Source organism: Taudactylus pleione, unplaced genomic scaffold (assembly GCF_031769625.1).
Source record: "Taudactylus pleione unplaced genomic scaffold, aTauple2 ptg000305l, whole genome shotgun sequence".
Classification (NCBI taxonomy): Eukaryota; Metazoa; Chordata; class Amphibia; order Anura; family Myobatrachidae; genus Taudactylus; species Taudactylus pleione.
In genome coordinates, this window is record NW_028284706.1 from 4,430,219 (window position 1) to 4,453,289 (window position 23,071).

At 41.5% G+C, this 23,071-nt stretch overlaps 1 pseudogene across 1 annotated transcript; it reads right to left on the minus strand.

The window, feature by feature from the left end:
• Positions 1 to 347: 347 nt before the first annotated feature.
• LOC148511534 (uromodulin-like) lies at positions 348 to 22,593 on the minus strand (annotated as a pseudogene). Its single transcript, XR_015868716.1, has 9 exons — positions 22,527 to 22,593; positions 19,839 to 19,916; positions 15,243 to 15,460; positions 14,872 to 15,026; positions 14,012 to 14,263; positions 9,989 to 10,145; positions 2,335 to 2,413; positions 1,655 to 1,684; positions 348 to 868 (listed from the first exon to the last, which is right to left on the minus strand). The product of XR_015868716.1 is annotated as a uromodulin-like (transcript).
• Between the last annotated feature and the right edge of the window lie 478 nt (positions 22,594 to 23,071).

Here is a 23,071-nt window from a genome sequence, read left to right on the forward strand (position 1 = left end):
ATAGCTCCAACTGGGTTGGGTACAGGGGCATTCTGAGCACTGGCATCCCCACCGCCGGGATCTTAATTAAATCCCTGTGTCACCCTACGCTTAATAAGGTCATGGTAAGTGTAGGGTAGAATTATAATTCCATATTTATAACCTTAGTTTGGATACATCTAACTATACTTATAAAACAGGCCAGCTCCTTGTCATAGAAGTACAGTTCCATTTACAGTTTGTGGCACAAAGGATTCCAGAACCATATTTGTTTTTACACTTAGTAATGTTTCAGGAAAATGTCAGCTACAGGAGGTGGTTAAATGAAAGATAGTAAAACTTTCTTGCTTTCAGAATTTACAATAAAACTTTATTTTTGAATACATATGGAATACAGATGACATGTCATGTGCATGTAAGTAATACATGTATGCTTTACACATGTAAAGCTACACACAGGGAAAAAAGTGCATATTATGGCAAAAGTTCAAAGCATTAGTCCAATACTACTGAGGCGGCCCCTGTCCCAAATAGCTTACAGTGTGAATATGTCCATGATCCATAAATAAACAAAGCAAGCAGGTAATAATGTACCAGACTTTTGACCACAGTGTGAGTACTGTAACATACAGTATAGGTCCACATAGACTATCAGTATTGTAATTGTTGCAACTTGTCTCTTTTAGTTCATATACTTGTGACTGCAGAGTAAATAATGAAGGTTGATGCACAAAGGAAGTAATAAGAATGTTTTTCTCAATCCAGTCTGATTTGGTTCAGGTTGTGGACTCCCATATTGGCACTAACAGGAAGCAGTAATGCATTTACATCAACTTCACACAGAGCAGAGATGAGATGAGTGAAAACAGCGTCCATGGCATGGGGAAACCTACAATAAAATACAAACATAGGTTTTGTCTATGCAGCATAATTTGGATAAATATATGTTTATATATTCGGGACACAGGATAGAAATGTCATTGATTATCTGTATCTCAGAGCAATCATTTACATTGACATAGTTACTTTGCTATACATTTTTTTTAGTGATTTGGTTCAATACCTCTACTCAGTATAAAAGGCTTTAGAAAAAATTTATTCTTCATTTTAATATTAAAATAAGTTTATTAATTTGATTATTAGAAAAAAAAGTTAAGATATGTAATAAAATGTAATTCATACGTGACATAAGCTATTTATTATATATACTATTGTATGTTAAATACAATATTTAAAAATTTTTTTTTTCAACAAATGGAACTGGATGAACAAATGTGAGCCCCCATGTATGAGCAGAAGAACAGAGAATGTGCTTCTAGATTTGGTGGTGCACACATTCATACGTCCCTTATCCCTTATGTGTCCCCTGGCAACTGTATGGGCTGTCATAGTGGTATTAAAGCCGCTACCACAGCTGTATTTTCAAGTGTTCCCTGCCTAGGTAGCCTGCAACCACTGCAGAGCACTTCAGAAAACAAGATGTCTGCATATCATTTGTTTGGTTTCTTTTGCTACCATACTGATATTAGGGGTTGGTGTAATTAATGGATATTTTCCACTCTCCAGCAATGATTAGATGTTTTGAGCCTTTGACATCGTTTGCACACTGGTATGATTGCTGCTTCATGAAAAAATAGTGGCCACTTTTATGTAGGTAAATTACATAAGCACTTACGGTCAACTGCTCCAGAAAAGACAGTTTCATCTGTAAAAGGTAAGCAAATGTAAGGTTAGAAATGTGCCCTGCATAGATTAAAAGGATACATTGTGTTTATCATTACTAGTAATAATAATAATAACAAACAATAATATGGCTGAAATGGGTGAAGTCACATAAATGACATCATAAAGTTAGCATGCTGAACTGGAATTATCACCACTTTTGTATTAAGTTACAATATAAAGTATAGAATCCCCCCACTGTAGAAGTGCAGTTGATGTCCCCTCATTGGGACTGGCTATCAATGTAACCATTTATGGTGTACTGTAGGTGGAAGGGGGATATCACATGCAGTGTACTATTTGGAATCTGTTTAATTAAATACATTTTAAAGATCAATTATTTTGTAAAGCTCAATTCAGAGCTACATGTAATAATATAAGTGGTGAAATGTATACAAAGATATATTTATTATTAATATTGTTAAAAGTGTTACATTTAGGACAAATCATTAAAGGTCTTTCTCTGTGAACATTACACTGTACAGACATGCATAAGGTGACTCTATTACTTCATTTTATTGTACATCATTAATACTGTTATACAAAAATAGTATTTCTGAGAACTTATTGTCAATGTAAATATATGGTTACTAATTTTACTGTAGTTAGTTGATTTATTACAGGGCTACTTACAAGCTGTAAGTTCTATACCGACACTTGCTACATTCCCATCTGAGGAACGATCATCTGATTTGGTGTCGGCACCACAAGTCTGTTCAGCATAGAAAAGACAGATATGGAAATGTTAGGGCTCTTTACAAGTAGAGATACTTTTAAATATATCACCATTTATATTCATGTGACATTACTATAAGACAAAGAGAAAGCAAAGAAGTAGGAAACACAAACTTCATAGCTTTTATCTAAGGATAGTATATGATAATTGTATATATTATCTAACATATATTTTTGCACTGTGCTAGGTGTATACATTTTTCTATAAAATGTTATAAAGTACTATGTAGGTGCAATATACAGTGACCATCTATTACCAAATTCACTTTGCAGCACTGAAGGAAACCTCGTCATCCTCTATGTCCTAGTCCAATTTTTTAAAACCATAAAGGCTTTACAGTTCTTCCTAGCTACCCAATGGCTTGTAGGGAGTACATAGTGTGATTGTAAATTGTATTTAAAGTTTTGATTTGTCAGTTAAATGCTAATTGCAGATTAATTCAGTACCATGACTCATTATTTCATAGTCATGGTTGCTAGAGTAATACATAGACAAAGAAGGAATGTGTAAAGAGATTGGTTGTACTGTGAGCCAGACAATACATTTGTATTTCTGCTCAAGGATACTGCATAAATGAGTTTTCTCCCCTACTGTATTTCGGGTCAGCACCAGATACACAGGTTTTGCTCAATTTACTGTATATAGGATGCTTGATAAGGAACAACAGTTGGAATAAATACTGCGCTGCCTAATAGGCTATACTCCACAGGATTTACTGCAAGATTGGTCTGTAGGATCTCTCCCTGACAATGGGTGCTTGCACAAGTGTGGTCAGTAGACCGTGCATGCTCAGAACAGTGGCGGGTTCCCAAAGGGAAAGTAAAGTAACTTCTAGCACATCACAGGGAAATTCATCTGATCTTTAATTTCTTATTGCCACAATATCAAATTATAATTATTGAACCTGAATTCTGGTAACTAATAATTATTTCACATGAAGTCAATTTTTTGAGTGAAGTGGTCAAATTGATTTATTTATCATTATTTTGAGTACTACTCTGTCATCCCATACTGATAAAAGCAGTGAGGGCAAACAAATTTGGTGATTAAAGAACCTTCTTAGATAACGCACCATTACACAAAGATTTAAATTCTCGTGGTGTTTATCATGTATACTCAGAAATGCCAAGGTGCTGATCAGAGCACCATCACCATGCAGGGTCTAACATCAACAATTTTTCCTCAAAAATCCATACAGGTGCACAGGAAAATGAGCAATGTTGTGCTACTGTAATTCTCGGGATGTGTGCAACCAAAAACCACAGGCCCACATTGCCAATAATGTAATTCTCCCTTAAAATTCTGCCTTGCCTAAGTGTTCAATGGCTTTAAATTTTAACGTGCAGGGATCTGAATCATTAGACTTATGAAAATGTCTATGAATACTATATTATTTATTTATTAACACTTGAGTATCAAACTCATTCTTGAAATCTTGTCGTTTTTTAATTAAAATGTACATGAATATTTTAGTATTGTCAATATATTGTAAACCACATCCATGTTTGCATAAATAAATTGCAAAGAATATCTCACAATGCATCAACCCTACTTTGTCCCTATTATAAAATGAAATAGTACAGGTTGAGTCTCCCATATCCAAATATTCCGAAATATGGAATATTCCGAAATACGGAATAATTTTGGCATGACTGATATAATGAAACCTTTGATATTTGATGGTTCAATGTACACAAACTTTGTCTGAGGCACAAATTATTAAAAATATTGTATAAAATTACCTTCAGGCTGTGTGTATAAGGTGTATATGAAACATAAATTAATTTCATGTATGTACACAAACTTAGCTTGAGCCACAAAGTGATTGAAAATATTGTATAAAATTACCTGCAGGCTGTGTGTATAAGGTGTATATAACACATGCATTCTGCGTGTATATTGGGGTCCCATCCCAAGATATCTCATTATGATATGCAAATATTCCAAAATACGGAATATTCCATTATGCAAACTACCCCTGGTCCCAAGCATTTTGGATATGGGAGACTCAACCTGTATATGCTTGTCTATTATTTAATAATAAAAATAATGATGATAATAATACTCTCCACATTTTAGTGTTTTCATAATTAGAACATGTCTTCTTACGCTAATGTATATAGATTTGCAGTGGTTTGAATGAGAGTGGCCTGTGTTTTATCTAACCAATAATAATAATAGAGGCCTATTTTATTATGAGAATTGTATTTATTAGTGTATATTTATTAAAATGCACAGATTTGCCCTGATAATTAATACCATGACTGCAGGTGATGAGTGGGACTTGTCATCCACATATACTGTGAACTATAACTGCAGATTTATAATGATGATGATCATTATCCTTTATTTATATGGTACCACAAGGGTTCCGCAGCGCCTGACAAAGTACATAAACAAATAAGCACACAAGAAAACAGTTATAAACAGCACAAAACAATCCAGGACAAGGACTAGATTTATAAACATTGCTGCATAACACATAAATAAGCAGCAGAGTGTCAGCAACCAAGTGTTAGGTGCCCTTGTAGGGAATTAGGAGTAGATCATAGTATAAGTAAGGGAAGGAGAAGCATGTGAGGGAACAGGGCCCTAATTGTGGAAGGTGATCAGCTCAGTCTTAGACATGTTAAGCTTAAGAAAGCGCTGGGACATCTAGGAAGAGATAGCAAAGAGACAGATAGAGATATGAGTAAGAAGAGAGGGGGAGATGTCAGGGAAGGAACAGTAGATCTGAGTCTCATCAGCACAGAGATGATATTGTAGGCCAAAAGAGCTACTTAGGACATATAAAGGAAGAATATTAGAGGTTCAAGTACAGAACCTCAGGAGACATCTAACATTAGTGGAATTGGGGGGAAACAGAAGGAACAGTCAGAGCGGTAGGTAGACAGCCATGAGAGGGTAGTGTCACATAGATCAAGGATTTAGATGAGGAGAGGGTGTTAACCACAGTGTTAAAAACAGCAGAAAGTTTGAGAAGAATAATATAGAGTAGTGGCTCTTGGATTTGGCAGCAAGGAGGTTATTGCCAACTTTTGTAATCGCAGTTTCAATGGAGTGGAGCGGATGGAAGCCAGACTGTAAGGCGGTTGTAAACAATTTGGTCAAGGAGTTGGAGGCAAAATGGAGGAGAGAGATGGGCCGGTAGTTGGAGAGAGTGTTAGGATCAAGATTAGGCTTTTTAAGAGTGGGGGAGACGAGTACATTCTTAAATGCAGAAGGGACAGTGACAGATGAGAGAGAGATTGAGTAGATGGACAAGATGGGCAAATGAAGAAGGAGAGAGGTAGTGGAGGAGGCGGGGGGATAAGGTTAAGGGGGGAGAAGGAAAGACCAGATGAGGGCCATGACTTCCTCTCCAGATACAGGGGAGAAAGATGTCAAAGTTGGTATGTAGGAGTGGGCTGGGAAAGGACGGGGTGGAGTGCTGAGGGTATGGTAGGATGTGATGTCCTAACAAATGGAGTCAAGTTTAGATTTAAGCTTGGTGGCATAGTCAAGGGCAAAGAGTGAGAAGGAGAGGCGAGGAGGGGGTGGGCAGTGGAGGGAGTTGGAAGTAGTGAAGAGACACTGGGGGTTTGAGGACTGGGAGGAGATTATGTTCTTGAAGTATCACTGTTTAGAAAGGAAAAGGGCAGCACTGTAGGATGAGAGCATACCTTTGAAATAAAGAAGTCTGCATTAGAATGTGATATCCTTACTGTGGCTCAGCAGTTCATGAATAGTTTTGCAGATATTTAGTGTATTTGGAATGCCAGGATTGAGGTGTGGATCAGCGAGAGTGAGTAATGATTGCAGGAGCAATAGAGTCAAGAGCAGAAGTAATGTAGGCATTGTATGGGGAAGGGGCTTGTACAGGGCAGGAGAGAGAGAGAATAGGGGGGAGAAGTGAGTCAAGCAGGGAGAATTAGGAAATGGTTTTGATAGCCTCAATGTTACACTTAGTGATGGTAACCTTAGGAGGCAGAGGTAAAGAAGGAGTGAGGGACAAGTTAAAAGAGAGAAGCTGATGGTTAGAGACAGGGAATGGGGAATTGGTGTAATCAGAAATATCACAATGGTGATTGAAGAACGGATCAAGTGAGTGTCCACTCACATGGGAGGGTGAGGAGGTCCATTAGGAAAGGCAAAATGATGATGTGAGGTAAGGAGTTTAGAAGCAGAGGATTCTGTGGGAATATTGATAGGAATATTGAAGTCACCTAAGATGAAGGTTGGAAGGTCTGAGTAGAGGAAGTGGGGAAGCCAGGCCGCAAAGTTGTCAGGGAATTTGGAGATAGGGAAGGGAGAAAGATAAAAGATAGCTACTCGAAGGTGAATAGGTTTGAAGAAACTAATAGTATGAAAATGTAGAGAATGTGATGTTTTGCTGCTAGTCACAGCAATATGAAATAAAGTTCATCAAAATTATCTTGCATGGATAGGAGCTCCAAAATGAGCCAGTCCCTGCAATGTTATTAGAGTGAAGTGACTACATCAGAAATCACTTCTCTATTTCGACTCCTGTGCACTACTGTGCATGTGCAGATGATAAGTTCCACACATTGTCTGCTTTGAAGGGTTCCCACCAAAAAATAAAAAGATGTGTAATCAAGACATGTAATGAAATTATGGGGAAAAGTTTTAAGCCCTTCTATTTCCCCAACCCTGGCACCTACAAAGATGCATTTGAAAGAGGGGAGTCCTCTCTTTTTTTTGTATAATCTGTTTTTATTAAGAAAGTCACAACAAAACATCAATATAGAGATGTTGTAGAATTTGCATAAAAATAGTACACAATATAAATCCATTGCAGTATGTAAACAAACAACCAACACAATATCTGATAGACACCAATAACAGACACAAGACTGTTGATAAGGAAAAGTAAACACCACAAAGAGCAATGGAGCAAGACCACATGGAGCGAGGGTAATAGGAACCATGGCAGGTTAAGACCCTTGTGTAATTCTTATATACATCTGAGTCTTTATAATCCAACCAAGGAATCCACGTTTTTTAATCCTGGTGCCCCTATAAAAGATGTCAGTATGATAACCAGTTTTTGGGGCCTATTCATCATTGGGGACAATATGGCCCCCGATGGTGAAGTATCACCTTGCTGCAGGGGATACTTAATTATCCACCTCTCCAGGGGGGATACTGAACACTGGAGCAATTCATCCTTGCTCCGATGCGGGGACAGCTGCTCTGAAAACCAGCTGTCCCCACGATTAGTAACACTGCTACAAATGTAACAGCATTACTTCCCTCCTCCCATGGATGGCTTATGTGCATGTGTGACCTGAGGTAACATGCAAAGCTGCCAGGGAGGCAGGGAGGAGGTGGCAGAAGGATCCGACTGGATCCCTCTTCGCATCCCAGGAACTCCTTCATATAGGAAGGAGTGGGGCTCCGATAACAAGCACCATCTGAAGATGGCATTTGTTCTCGCAGGCAAACTCAGAAAACGTAAAGTTTTCAGAGTTTGCTGAATATCAGGTGGTCCTATGATCCCTGATGATGAATGGCCCATTACCTTAAATATGCAGAAACTAGCATGTATAATGGGCCATTTAAGTAATGATGAATAGGCCCCATTGAGTCCTACACTCCACAAAAATAATTGCAGTTATAGATATGATTGGGCACATAGTGCTCAGTCATATTTGGAAAGCGTAGCACTGGACATCATTGTGGGTTGATAGCTTAAAAGGAAATTCTGAACGCTGTCTCTAGTAAAGATCTATTTAAAACTTCCTGTGAGAGATCCTTTTTTTTTAAATGTCACTTTATAAACTTTTGTTTGATTCTTAAAGTTCCAGTACTTCGACAGTTGCACCTTAATCTAGTTAACTGTGAGTATGGTACTGTATGTAATTCTTCCAACTGTCTAAATCAGGGATGGTGAACCTCAGGCCCGGGGGCCATATAAGACCTGCGGAATCATTGGTCTGGCCCTCTGAGCTTTTTTCTACTAGCCTCATATGGCTAGCAGGGTGCCTAGAATGGCACCCTGCAGCCAATATCTATGCAGCAGTGCAACCTGGAGTGTCGTTAGAATGCTCCAGGTGGAGCGTCCTCAGGATGCTTCAGATGGTCATGCCGCTGCCCTTACAGCTCCCTGGAGCATCCTGAGGATGCTCCGGGCATTGCTATAATCACAGGTGATTGTGGCCCCACCGCCATGTGGGGGGCATGGCCTGCACCAGGCTCGCGAATAATGTTATATATATGAAAATGGCCATTGGCATAAAAAAGGTAGCTTTAATATTATAGATAAGTCTAAGGGGCATATTTATCAACTATTGGATTTTAGACCCAATAAACAGAGATGAGCAGTTCGGTGTTGACTCGGTTCTCACTGCCAAATTACTGCAGGTTCAGATTAGCTTAAATTTATTTTATTGGCTATCTAAAACATGGAGGAATCCTCTCCCAGTAATTTTTTGTGAAATGTAGTCAATAGGTTACAGCGTATAACACCTTCAGATGGCGTTAGTTTTGGGGGCCAAACTCTATCAGGACTCCTATGCGCTATTGCACATGCGCGGTCTGCTGAGCATGCATGTGTGGTGGCCATTGCCGGGAGGGCTTCGGAGTCCATAGGCTACAGAGAGTAACCAAACTTTGTAATGCTTTGAAGTCTGGAGCTTGGTAAATCTAACAGAAAATGTTATACCTTGCACCCAACAATGGGTCAAATGATTGGGAGGCAAATTTGTGGGATTAGGGTAACCCGGTCCCTTACGAATACAACAAAGTACTTAATTACAAATTGTGACTGTAAGTAAAAAAAGTGGTGGAAGCTATATTATCTCATCCCATGGAGTTGTGGTCTCAGAATATGTCTATCTAGGAATAGTGTAGGAGAAAATAGTACAAAATGCAGATATTAAAACAAAAGTGTGGTTAGCAACCAAAGGCAAAAAAGTAGAAAAAATGGAAATAAAAAAACAAATAGTAAATGATAAAAAGGAATGAAATTAAATCAACCCAATCCACAATATTTCAAACATATGAATCGAGTATTATAGCAATGTCCTGCCTGAGTTTAGGGGGTGGCGTCCCACATCTCTAAAAACTCATGTAGTTTCTATGATTGAGTCTGACCTTAAGAAATCCAGATAGGGATCCTTAAATAAAGATATTGCCCAAAAAAAGAAAAAAAGTCCTGATAGGTGTTACTGGTTCTGTTTGAGAGGAGTAAATCTGACAGCTTCTCAGCCCCATAGAAATCTATGGAGGCTTCGGCAACTGTCGGAAATGGAGGCACTGTACGAAATATGCAGATAATATGCTGTGGACCCTCCATGGTACATTCAGGTGATACTTAATGTTTGCAGGTACCCCCTGAATATCCCACAAATATTATTGATAAATAGGCCTCTAAATAAGAAAATATTATATTAGATTTTCACTTTAACCAGGAACACTGATATACAGTATCTTTGACTCTCGTCTGCATGCATATCAGTCCCATATTATGGATATGGCTTATTTGAAATTTAAAACACATTTTGGTATGAACTTAGTATAGTTAGGTAACGTCGTCAGATAAAGTCTTACCGTAATACATTTGCCTTTGCAAAGTGTTACATCCGCATAGATGTTGACATCATCATAGTTAGTAATCTTGAAGACTTTCAATGTGAATCTTGCTTCAGTACCATCTCCATTTTTAGTTATATTGATTAGCTCAGAACCATAACTGAGGTCTGGGCACCTAAAAAATGTAAGCAGATGATAAATGAGTAATTAGACTCTGCCCCTTTTGGAGCATTATATCTCTATTCATTTTGTTCCCAATAATAATTGTAAAAGTGTCTACAGTATGTATTTATTTTATTTTGTTATAATTAAACTAGCATTAGTGTAAATAATACAGCTGAAATAAATGCCACCCTTTCTATAATGCAGTTTTGCCCTGTGCTTCGTTATTTCAGGTGCTGTGAGATGGTCAAAATTGATTGGAATGACTGGAAATGACTTGAAATGAATGCTATTGATGTTAACAATACTATAGGAACAAAAACAGGTTACAGTTACATGATTTTAGTTGTTTTCATAAATTTTTAAAGAAGTCCAAATTGAAAACAAGCCAAAACACGTATAGTGGTTTTACCAAAACCAACACAAGACAAAGGTTTAGAACCAATACAAAAACATAGCGGTCTATGCACGTCTCTATTTATGTCAGACATATTTATGGCTTACAAAATGTGTAGGGGTTGTTTCCGGCTGCCTGGTAGTCCCTCAGCCAACAGCTCAATTCAGGAACACAATAATATTAGTATATAACATTTTACTACAGCTACAGCTACAAACTGCCATATAAAGGATGAAACAGAACTGCTGTGCATGTCCAGTAGCAGCAACTTTTCCTACCAAGGCCTGTATTCAACTAGTTTTGCACCCGCGATACTCTTTCACATGCCGTACTTTTCGACGACTTTGCGTGTTTTGGCCTAAAACATTTGTGGTTGCCCCCACTATTCACCGTATTTCATTCCAAAACACGTGAAAACGCGTCCCGGCGAATGTGAGACAAGCAAAGTACTAACAGAATTGGGAAAATCAGTCTGATACCCCCCCAAAAGATACACTAACATTGGGGATCAATGTAGATGCCCCCCGAATAGCCCTAATAAAACTATTTGAGCTACTTAGATTGTGTCAATAGGTACTAATTAGCGTCTTTATACAAGTGGTGAAGAATAGCATTAAGCAGGTTTTTGTTGAAAATAAGTAGTCCTGTCAAATTTGGGGTACATGTAAATGGGTGCTAGCATGGTTTAAAGTCACTAAATTAAGTTTTAAAAAACGTAAAAAACGCACCTCAAGCAAACACCTGCAGTAAAAGAAAAACACCTCACCAATACTTGCAGACCCCCCAAAAGTCTATTTTGCTAGTTTCAAAGCTTGTACCCCCACTTTTTATTTTTCACCTCCATTTTCAAAGTGATTTTTGGGGTGTTCCTCACTTTTTTTTAGGAGTTTTTTGACGCAGTTATCCTTTGGGGGGCTGTCCCAAGGGTGCTGAGCTTTGCACCCCAAAATAGCAATTTTGCACTTTGTATCTCCACCTATTCAGAGGCGAATCTTTTTTGCGTATTACATTGCATTGACTTTCCGCGTACGCTAAAAGTGTTTGCAATTGAATAATGCAAAAATTTTCCTACTGGTGAAAAGTTGCAATCTGCGTTTCTTTTTCGTGGATTCTGACATTTTGCGGCTAATTGAATACGGACCCAAGTCTGCTGTGCATGTGGATCTGAGTGCTCAATCATTGCAATGGACCAGAAGCTGCCAGCAAAAAGAGACAGGCATCTAAACATGAAGTGGGAGAATGTGTGCTTATTAATCTCAGCTCTGTCTCCTACTAGGTATACTATGTAGGTATATTTATTATGGGATTTTACAGTTTCCTGGCCACATATTATTTATATTACATTTTTTTTTTAGATAAATTTGTTTTGATACAGAAATATTGTTTGTTAAGGTGCATACACACTACGCGATATTACTGAGTGATTGCACTATTACGACAGAGTAATCGTGCAATCGCTCAGTAATTGTGCACAGATCGTGATGCGCCCTCCCACCGGTCATTTCCGTCATCTAGCATCACCTGAACATACAGAACAATCTGCCGATAACGATAGATTGGCCATGTTCAGGAATGCTGGAATGTGCCTGCACTGAATGACTGATCGTTCAGTGTAGGCACTACAGGACATCATGAACAACTGTACGATTATGATGTCGTAATTGTACTGTCTTTCCTAATCGCCCAGTTTGTACGCACCTTTACACTCTCTTTCCCATACAGCCTACAGTATAGATTAACATTTCTCAAACTTGGTCTTCTGTGACCCCAACAGTACATGTTTTTCCAATCTCAGTATCACAAGTAACATAATTACCTTTGGATCTTTTTAAATGTGTTAGCCAAGAATGAATACAAGTAATTGTTTTCTAGGTATTAGTATATCAGGAAGCAGTATGATTTTGCAGTGAAGTGTGACAAGAAGACACATGTTAATTAGCATCTGGTGTCCTGTGGACTCTGAAATTATGAGGAATACTTTTCTCGAATACTATATAATATGTTTGAATCCCACTTTCAGATTCATAACAGACACATTGCAAGTTACATGCAATTCTGCGATTGAGAAAATATACCAATTTTTTTGGGTGTACACAGTGTCGGAGCACATGCACCAATTTTCTGTCCAACTCTATACCAAAGCCAAAGTATTTGCTCATTGGCCCTGTCAAATCTAGTTCCACTTAGTTGGGTCAGTGTAGTGTACAGCTCTATCAGATTGGCCATCACTAGGATTGAGGCAGTATTCCAACTACTTATTTGAATTGATTCTCTATATAAAGAGCACTTGTGCTATGTCTGAGTTTTTTCATTTTCAGACTAACTAGGGGTTATAGCTCCTGATGAATTTGTCAAGAAGACATTGATGAAATCTCTGTGGGCCGTGCTACTTTGTGGACCTGCAAAAACAGGAGGACATTGGTCTTGGTCCCTGCCTTGCTGGCAGAAATACTACAAGTGTGGCTCAGTAAAGGACAGCGCTCCAATGAACTCAATGATTATAGTCCCTATAGTAGGGATGAACCTTCCTTACAGCAGATAGCACTCAATTAATTAGCATTGTTGCTATATTATATGAAGTCATGACAATCTTTTCACATTACTTAATAAAAATATTGTTTATTAAATCTAATGCAGAAAAGAATGCCATTGAAATATTAAAGGGGAAAACAAAAGACGTCTATATTTCATGTATCTTAATTTCATATCTATTTGTGTTTGTATTCAATTATATTTTGTATGGAAATGTGACCTTTATTAATAACTATCATGACCCTATTCTGTTTTATGTATATGATACTTGTGTATAAATAGTGTAATGCAAATTTAGTATTTACAACTAACACTATCAATCCACATTTCTATGCCTTCTGTACACTATTCTTATGCTATAGTATTAGTTAGGCATACTGTAAGTGTACACAGCAGCAACACCTGATATACATCAAGTGAAATGCTACTACTGTAGTCTTGAACTGAATGTATTTTGGGATGCAAATGATTTAACATATGCAGGTAAATGCATTTTATCAGTTGTGTCTTTTCCTATCTATGTTCTAAGTGTAAATGCATACAAATGTAAATGAGCCCCTGGATGTACATATGAATCAGGAACAGCTCAACTGTGGTGAGTTCATGTATAGGAGAAGAAGTATAAAAATGGGTGTAATTTAACATATAGATTATGCTGTGTTGCTTAAGTCATCTGCCATATAAATGGCCCCTAAATGAAAGCATAATACATCTAGACAGGATAAAAAGCCATTAAATGCAATAAACTTTTTAAAAGTAAATGTAATATTTTCAAATTCTATTTCTGTTCTTGTGCTGTGGCCGGGTGGCCCTAACATAAACTGCATGGAATACTTGCACATGTTTAGAACCAAAATTACAATTTAACAAGAGTTATATACTAATCTCCCTATTCTATGAAGACATTGCACATAAGAAAGCAGTAAGAAAGCTTGGCATTATCAGCATACCCATTTGATCCAGTAGTCAAATTATAGTAATTTGTATTAAGTGTTGTTCCCCCTGGGCCGGCATATATCCTTAGCACTTTAGTTGAAAGTGTTTCTGCATCCAGTTCTGGTATCCAAATTGAAATGTATATAGTTTGTTCCACTGTCAGTACAGTGTCACTCGTAATTACTTAGGTATATGTGGCATCTGTATATGCTGCCATAGTTACAGTCACGGCACCAACTGCTCCTGGCACAGTTAACTGTGTTTGCCTGAAATATACAGATATAAATATATATATATGAAAACAAGAAATATTCTCTTATAATCCCCTTTCAGGGTTATATAGATTTGAGCATGATTTTGTGATGAAATACACAATATTGTGCTTATTTTAACAACAATGACATTAAGGTTCAATTATCAATTTAAATGGAATGTACTGTATGATCCCATTTAGTATATCCATATCTACTAAGGCCAACATCTAGATGTACCATAGCAAAATACATTTCATAACATTACCCTGATAACAATAATAATACAGTAAGTCACATATATGAAATCAGAAAAGTATACGGAATATTATGTATTTCTCCATGGGATTAGCAAAGAATGCTTTATAGTAAAATATGAAATGTATCACACAGTATGTCAGGCAGAAGTGACAGTAGTTACCACAGCAGAATGGTATCATTACACTGGATATCCTGAGCTGGCAGATTGCTGCTTATTATGGCAAATGTATTACGCATTGGTATTATTGTGACTATATATACACTGATTAATGCTTATAATATGCCTCAGACACTGGCCAATTATGATATAAATGTATTGCCTTAGACAGTCATAGTAAGATGGGAATGTGGATCATACTTACGTAAATTTGGGATGTAGAGTGACATTAAGTTGAACGTTATTGTAGTTTAAGGGATAGGAGCAGCTCACATCCGCAGTAGCATTGTTTCTGGTTACGAGGAATCCCCCAGGATAAATGTGCAGGGTATTGGAATAAGTGACGTGAGTATCATTTATCTGTGAAGAAAGTCAATCAGACTTTATCTGCATCAACATAGTGAACAGAGAGCTAACATAACTGTATTCATTTCTTTATTTCTGTTTCCTTTCTTTCACAGGGAATTGTAATTATACTAATCCGGAAAACTTTTGTGGGTTTATTTTTTGGTGCACTTTACAAATATTAACCAAAGTTCATATAGTAACGAATTAGTTTGTACAGTTTTCACTTACAGTTACATTGTTACCGCACTGCCCGATCTTCATTGGATTATGAAAAGTCACTTTAGTTTCATCATTCACAAAATATTCAGCACTACCACACTGAGCCCCAGTGTTATCAATCAAGGCCAAATTAGAGGCACTGTATTGGCTCTTTATCAGCTGGCACTTCGACATGTAGATGTTCATAACTCCACTAAGGCACTCAACAGTTGGAGGCGGAGGTGTAACTGAGTGATGGGAAGAGAATAGGGAAAGTTGTAATAAGATAATGCTAAATGCATACAGTGCTATTCTGAATCATACACACAGCTAGATTTATCAACAAGGTAAATATTGAATGTTCGTACGTCCTGCACACATATACAGGCAACTCTATGGTTACATTGCTTTTTAGATTTGTATTAGGCCATGCCCCCTCACATCTCTAAATCAGGTTATGTACTTTACATTTCCTCCCCTGCAACAGAAATTATTTGTTTCCAGGGCAATTGTTGCACCCAATAGTTGTATTTGCTCCTAACTTCAAATCAGCCCCATTATATGCATATTAGCATACTGTATCATAATATAACAATAAAATAGTTATAATCACAAAAATGTGCATTTTAAGCCACAGTGTTCAGTAATTTTGTTCAAGTACTTTGGCAGGCCTTTGTAGGGTATCATGGGATCAATGAAGGATATACTCTGCAGGATTTCTATTATTACGTTTTGAAGGTGTTTGATAGAGGTGGTGTCTCCAATCATGGCATTGAACAATGGGTAGGTGGGGCCACCATGATTTGTGGTATTCTACAGAGTGGTGGTGACATGATTCAATTCATTACGGAATTGGGAGGTTGGTTCATTCTCCTGGGAGTCAACACTATGCAATGCAGACTGTGGCTCAAAATGCAGAAGATGCTGATTAACTTTACAAATACATAGGGGTGACTTTATTGAAACCAGTATAGTTTACACATCTGAGCAAGCTGTCTAATGACAAGGAAACACGTTAGGCTATGCATCAGTGATAATATTTGTGGAATTACACCTATCTGCCTTTTGCCATTTTATGACATTGGACAATTGGACCCCCCCCCTTTCCTGGCACCCCACACCACAACATTTTTTCACCACCCCTCACTCCACCCCAGTAATTAAATCCAGTCTGTTCAGCCCCAGTGTGTCAGCCTCATTCTTTCCCCCAGCCCGTCAGCCTCATTCTCACTTCATCCCCAGCATGTCTTTGCCTCGTTCTTCCCCCCAGCATGTGTCCCAGCCCCAGCGTGTCAGCCTCGTTCCCCCCCAAGCCACAGTGTGTGTCCCAGCCCCAGTGTCTCAGCCTCATTTTCCCTCCATCCCCAGTGTGTCTGTCTTGTTCTTCCCCCCAGCGTGTCCCAGCCCCAGCGTGTCAGCCTCTTTCCCCCCCCAGCCCAAGCGTGTGTGTCAGCCTCTTTCCCCCCCAGCTCCAGGGTGTGTGTCAGCCTCTTTCCCCCCCAGCCCCAGGGTGTGTGTCAGCCTCTTTCCCCCGAGAGTGTGTCTCAGCCTCTTTCTCCCCCAGCATGTGTCTTAGCCTCTTCCCCCCCACCCCCAGTGTGTGTCTCAGCCTCTTTCCCCCAAGCATGTCTCTCAGCCTCTTTCCCCCCCCAGCCCCAGCATGTGTGTCAGCCTCTTTCCCCCCCAGCCCCAGGGTGTGTGTCAGCCTTTTTCCCCCCCAGCCCCAGGGTGTGTGTCAGCCTCTTTCCCCCCTAGTGTGTGTCTCAGCCTCTTTCCCCCCCAGTGTGTGTCTCAGCCTCTTTCCCCCCAAGCATGTGTCTCAGGCTCTTTCCCTCCAGCATGTGTCTCAGCCTCTTTCTCCCCCAGCATGTGTCTCAGCCTCTTTCCCCCCAGCATGTGTCTCAGCCTCTTTCCCCCAGCATGTGTCTCAGCCTCTTTCTCCCCCAGCATGTGTCTCAGCCTCTTTCCCCCCAGCATGTGTCTCAGCCTCTTTCCCCCCAGCATGTGTCTCAGCCTCTTTCTCCCCCAGCATGTGTCTCAGCTTCTTTCTCCCCCAGCATGTGCCTTAGCCTCTTCCCCCCCACCCCCAGTGTGTGTTTCAACCTCGTTCCCCCCCAGCATGTGTGTCAGCCTCTTTCCCCCCCAGCATATGTCTCAGCCTCTTTCCCCCCCAGCATATGTCTCAGCCTCTTTCCCCCCAAGCATGTGTCTCAGCCTCTTTCCCCCCCAGAATGTGTCTCAGCCTCTTTCTCCCCAGCATGTGTCTCAGCCTCTTTCCCCCCCAGCATGTGTCTCAGCCTCTTTTCCACCCAGCATGTGTCTCAGCTTCTTTCCCCCCAGCATGTGTCTCAGCCTCTTTCCCCCCTAGCATGTGTCTCAGCCTCTTTTCCCCCCAGCATGTGTCTCAGCTTCTTTCCCCCCAGCATGTCTTAGCCTCTTCCCCCCCACCCCCAGTGTGGGTCTCAGCCTCTTTCCCTCCCAGTGTGTGTCTCAGCCTCTTTCCCCCCAAGCATGTGTCTCAGGCTCTTTCCCTCCAGCATGTGTCTCAGCCTCTTTCTCCCCCAGCATGTGTCTCAGCCTCTTTCCCCCCAGCATGTGTCTCAGCCTCTTTCCCCCAGCATGTGTCTCAGCCTCTTTCTCCCCCAGCATGTGTCTAAGCCTCTTTCCCCCCAGCATGTGTCTCAGCCTCTTTCCCCCAGCATGTGTCTCAGCCTCTTTCTCCCCCAGCATGTGTCTCAGCTTCTTTCTCCCCCAGCATGTGCCTTAGCCTCTTCCCCCCCACCCCCAGTGTGTGTTTCAACCTCGTTCCCCCCCAGCATGTGTGTCAGCCTCTTTCCCCCCCAGCATATGTCTCAGCCTCTTTCCCCCCCAGCATATGTCTCAGCTTCTTTCCCCCCAGCATGTGTCTCAGCCTCTTTCCCCCCTAGCATGTGTCTCAGCCTCTTTTCCCCCCAGCATGTGTCTCAGCTTCTTTCCCCCCAGCATGTCTTAGCCTCTTCCCCCCCACCCCCAGTGTGGGTCTCAGCCTCTTTCCCTCCCAGTGTGTGTCTCAGCCTCATTCCCCCCCAGAATGTGTCTCAGCCTGTCCCCCCAGCATGTGTCTCAGCCTCTTTCCCCCCAGCATGTGTCTCAGCTTCTTTCCCCCCCAGCATGTGTCTTAGCCTCTTCCCCCCCCACCCCCAGTGTGTGTCTCAACCTCTTTCCCCCCAGCATGTGTGTCAGCCTCTTTCCCCCCCAGCATGTGTCTCAGCCTCTTTCCCCCCCAGCATGTGTCTCAGCTTCTTTCCCCCCCAGCATGTGTCTCAGCCTCTTTCCCCCCTAGCATGTGTCTCAGCCTCTTTTCCCCCCAGCATGTGTCTCAGCTTCTTTCCCCCCAGCATGTCTTAGCCTCTTCCCCCCCACCCCCAGTGTGGGTCTCAGCCTCTTTCCCTCCCAGTGTGTGTCTCAGCCTCTTTCCCCCCAAGCATGTGTCTCAGGCTCTTTCCCTCCAGCATGTGTCTCAGCTTCTTTCCCCCCAGCATGTGTCTCAGCCTCTTTCCCCCCCAGCATGTGTCTCAGCCTCTTTCCCCCCCAGAATGTGTCTCAACCTCTTTCCCCCCTGCATGTGTCTCAGCCTCTTTCCCCCCAGCATGTGTCTCAGCTTCTTACCCCCAGGCATGTGTCTTAGCCTCTTTCCCCCCCACCCCCAGTGTGTGTCTCAGCCTCTTTCCCCCCAGCATGTGTCTCAGCTTCTTTCCCCCCAGCATGTGTCTTAGCCTCTTTCCCCCCCACCCCCAGTGTGTGTCTCAGCCTCTTTCCCCCCCAGCATGTGTGTCAGCCCCTATCACCCCCAGCGTGTGTCTCAGCCTCTTTCTCTCCCCCCCAAACCACTGCTACTTACTTACCTTATTTGCTTCTTCCTCTTTGGCTCCTCTCGATCCCTTCCTGCAGCCTGGCCCCTCGTTATGACACAGCGCATGTGACGTCATGATGTCACGCGTGCTGTGTCATAACAAGGGGCCGGGCCGTGGCTGGTGTCTGTCTTGTTGGAGCCGCAGCGGCCAAAGCGGACCCGCTCCAGCTCCAACCATTTAATTAATGGGGACCAGGTGGTGCAGGGGCCCATGGTGAATTAATTAAATGGTTGGAGCCGGAGCGGGCCCACTTTGGTCTCTCCGGCTCCAACCATTTAATTATTGGGGACCAGGTTGGTGGGCAGCGGCGCTGTCAGATGCAGGCAGCCATTGACCCCTGCACCACAGCGGGCCCCCGGTGCAAGGCACCGACTGCACCGCCGCAAGTTCCACCCCTGGAAGGGTTCCTTGGTAATCAAAAGCCCAGAGTAAATCTGGGATCACTTGACTGCATGTCCTACCTGAAGGGTACATTAGTACCTGCTAGTATTTCTAAATGATGGGATATGACCTGAAGCTCAGACATGTAATCCATGCTCTGATAGACAACTAACGACAGGGGCCCAGAGGATAAACTATGTGTAACTGCACATACTGCACAGGCTATGTGTCCAATTTTATGTATACAAATCAATTGTACCATGTTTCAAAAAATGTCCCTCTGTAATTATTAATAAACAGAAAACTTGAAAATTAGTAATGCAGATAACAATAGAGAGTATGCATACTGTACCTTCTCTAGTGTATTTACTAAGGTCGCAAGTACAATTAGCACTAGGGTCTGTACAAGGTGTCTCAGCTGCAGAATGCACTAGAGGAAAAGAAAAGAAATGGTATATAACACAATATATGCTTGTTCCTGATACAGTTACTGTATCATACTGTTTATTAGCACATTTATTAACAGTGACATACAGTAATGTATTAATTAATGCTATGCCAATCATAAAAAATGACATGCTGGCCATAATAAATTACAATTAGTATTTACCAACCTATGGGCCTGATTCAGACCCACTCGCGAGCGGCTGTCCGCTCGCAAGTGGGTCGATGTTCTGGACTGAGCATGCGCACGACGGAGGGAGCTCCGTCGTGCGCATGCGCCAGACGCGACGAGCGAAGGAAAGTCCTTCGCTCGTTGTGTCCAATCAAAGGGGGCGTGCTGTCAATGTTGATTGACAGCACGCCCCCTTTGGTAGGCATGCCGGGGCGTGCCTCCCTGACGGGGGCGTTCCCACGGGAACGCCTCCCGTCAAAAGCCGGCCCACTGACATCACTAGTGATGTCAGTGGGAGTGATTTTGGCTCTGATAGAGCCAAAATCACTCCGGAGCTTGCGGTTGAAAACCTCAACCGCAGGCTCCGGCTCGCAATTTCGATGGTCGCGATGGTCTCGACCATCGCGGCCATCAAAATGCACGCTCGTATAGCCTGTGGGTGGTGACCCACAGCTATATGAGCGTCCAGAAGGACGCTCCATTTTCATGGAGGCCGGCCCTCATTCAGAGCGTGCGCTCTGCTCAGAGCGTACGGCTCTGAATGAGGGCCTATGTTTTCATTCTTAATACAGAAATAAACACTTGTCTGCAGTGCAGAACAGGGTAAACATTTAAAATTAGTTTTTTAGAAGTGGAGATGTTGCCCATAGCAACCAGTCATTTACCTAGCACCTTCTGGAAGGTAACAGTAAGAATTTGATTGGTTGCTATGCATACATCTCCACTTCTACCCCTATGTGTTACTTTACTTTCCTAACACATTTTCATATTACATACATAGGGGTCTGTTCATAAAGAACATGAAGTGGCTCACTATGAAAATCCCTATATATCACATCATGTCGATGCGATATATAGTGATGTTTAATAGCCATTCATGTACACTTACCTGTCCGGCGATCCCTCCGTGATCCCTGGACACAGTGAGAAAACATATTGGGAGCCCGATATTCTGTCTGTATTCTTACTGCGCATGCGCCGGCATCCTAGAGCAGCAGGTCAGATTAGACCTGCTGCAATGAATGCTGGGAAAAGGGGGCGGAGCCAGTACCAGGTGCTGGGCAGACAACAGGGAAGTACAGTATGCCACTTCCCTGATCTGTTCGGCATGCGAAACAGACTATGCCATCTTAGATGGCGAATCTGTACCGCAGCAGAGGAACGGAAAGCTGAGCTTTTCATTTCTTTATGAATTGCACTCACCATACAAAAGTATGGTGATGTGATTCATACACAAAGCGGGGGTGCTGCTGGAGAAGGAATACCCTACAATGTAGATGAAGAATAAAAGTAGATGAGTGTCACTTACTGAAGATAAAACTGATGTGTAATTACTAGGGATGTGCGCCGGACCATTTTTGTTGGATTTGTATTTGGCTTTTATTCGTCGTCCGGCATTGGATTTGGATTTTTTACAAAAATGTTCAAAAATTTTTCAAAAAAGCTAAAATCACATAATTTGGACTTTTTTTGTTCCTAGAGTATTGATAACATTAATTTCCAGTCATTTACAGTCAATTTAGACCACCTCACAGCTTATAATATTGTTTTCATCATTATTGGCCAAAGGTTGCAGTGAGCTGACTGGTTAGTTTCTAAGCGACAAAGCAGCAGTGCAGTGACACAGACACCACAGTTTAAAGCACATTTATGAAACATTGCCTCACAGCAGTGGCAGAAATGAAAGGTCACACAATATGGAATTGTCCTGGGACAAGTTGGATATTAAAAAGGACATGCACACTTAACAAACCAAGCATTTCAGTGACAGGGACTGCCACTTTTGTGGAAGTCACGGTGCTTATAGGCTTATAGACACAGATGGCTACTGCCCAAGGAGTCACGGTGCTTTTACACACAGAGGGCTATTGCCCAAGGAGTCACGGTGCTTATACACACAGAGGGCTATTGCCCAAGGAGTCACAGTGCTTATAGCCTTATACACACAGAGGGCTAGTGCCCAAAGAGTCACGGTGCTTATACACACAGAGGGCTATTGCCCAAGAAGTCACGGTGCTTATAGCCTTATACACACAGAGGGCCACTGCCCAAGGAGTCACGGTACTTGTATACAGTAGCAATACACAGTGGGATACAGCACAAAAAAAAATAACTTAAATCAATTTTTTTTTCCTTTTTTAATGTTCTGTTTTTTTTTTTTTACACTGGAGCAGATGGGCAGTGCTCATACATCAGCACAGCCAATGGAGTCTGGAGTCTGGACACATACAGCGTGCAGTCTACCCCCTACCCTACAGTCACTTAACAGCACAGCCAATGGAGTCTCTGGAGTCTTTAGACAACTTTGCCTATTGGTTCATGAATATGATTGGTAAAGCTAATACATGAAATTATTGTTTAAATCAAATATCCACATACATAATTGTGTGTAATTTTGTTAAAATGTATTTTATTGTTTCTTACCTGATAATAACTGAGTGCACAGCACCAGGAGCAGTGTTATAAAACTCTTCATTGTTGTACAGATTCTAGAAGAGACAGGTATATGAGCATATTTCCCATTCATTGAAAATAATATATCACCATCTTTTAAACATTACCTATTTCTCTAGTTACATCAAAGAATCCCAGTTTTTGACTAAATTTTCACAGAAGATGCAGTTTTACTTCTTCCTCTCTCTGTTGGATGATAATGCACTCTGGGCCTGATTCAGAGTTGGACGTTCTGAAAGAGTGCTCGCTCTGAATCAGGGCGTTTTTTATGCGGCCTCCGGGCCGCTTGCATAGCTGTGGGTGACCAACCACAGCTATTGGGTGCGGCCAGGTGATGGTCGCGACGGTCGAGACCATCGCAACTAGTGGGGCTTGCGACGTGACCCTTGCGGTAGGGTATCATTCCCGCAAGCCCCAGTGAGCTTCTGGCTCTTAATAGAGCCGGTAGCTCATCACTGACATCACTCGTGATGTCAGTGGGGCCGCCCCCAAATGGCAGGCGTTCCGTCGGGAAC